Source organism: Charadrius vociferus, unplaced genomic scaffold, assembly GCF_000708025.1.
Source record: "Charadrius vociferus isolate BGI_N301 unplaced genomic scaffold, ASM70802v2 scaffold1745, whole genome shotgun sequence".
Taxonomy (NCBI): domain Eukaryota; kingdom Metazoa; phylum Chordata; class Aves; order Charadriiformes; family Charadriidae; genus Charadrius; species Charadrius vociferus.
Window position 1 is genome coordinate 36,194 of NW_009648480.1, and position 570 is coordinate 36,763.

Below are 570 nucleotides of genomic sequence, written 5' to 3' on the forward strand. Positions count from 1 at the left end.
GGGGACTTTGGGTTTTGGGGGGGCTCTGGGGGCCTCTATAATGGCTCTGAGGGGGTCCGGGGGTCACTTTTGGGGGGTTATTATTATTCTTTTTACAGTTTATTGTTATTATTATACAGTTTCTTAGTTGGTTTGTTCTTATTTTCCTGTTGGTGGTTTATTCTTTTTTTTTTTTTCTTATTGGTTTCTTTTTTGGTGGTTTATTCTTATTTTTTGGGGTTTTTTTTCTTGGTGGTTTATTTTTTTTTTTTTTTGGTTTCTTACTGGTGGCTTTTACGTAAATTTTTTTTTTTTTTAATTTATCGGCGGGTTTGTCCTGGTTTGAGTCCCAAACCACCACGGGTTTATTCGTATTTTATTATTGGCGCTTTATTGGTATTTTTTTGGTCTGTTATTAGTAGTTTATTTGTATTTTTTGGTCTCTTCTTGGCGGTTTATCCATATTTTATTATTGGTGGTTTATTGGTATTTTTGGGTCTCTTATTGGCGGCTTATTTGTATTTTATTATTGGCAGTTTATTGGCATTTTTTAGTCTCTTACTGGCAGTTTATTCATATTTTTGGGTCTCT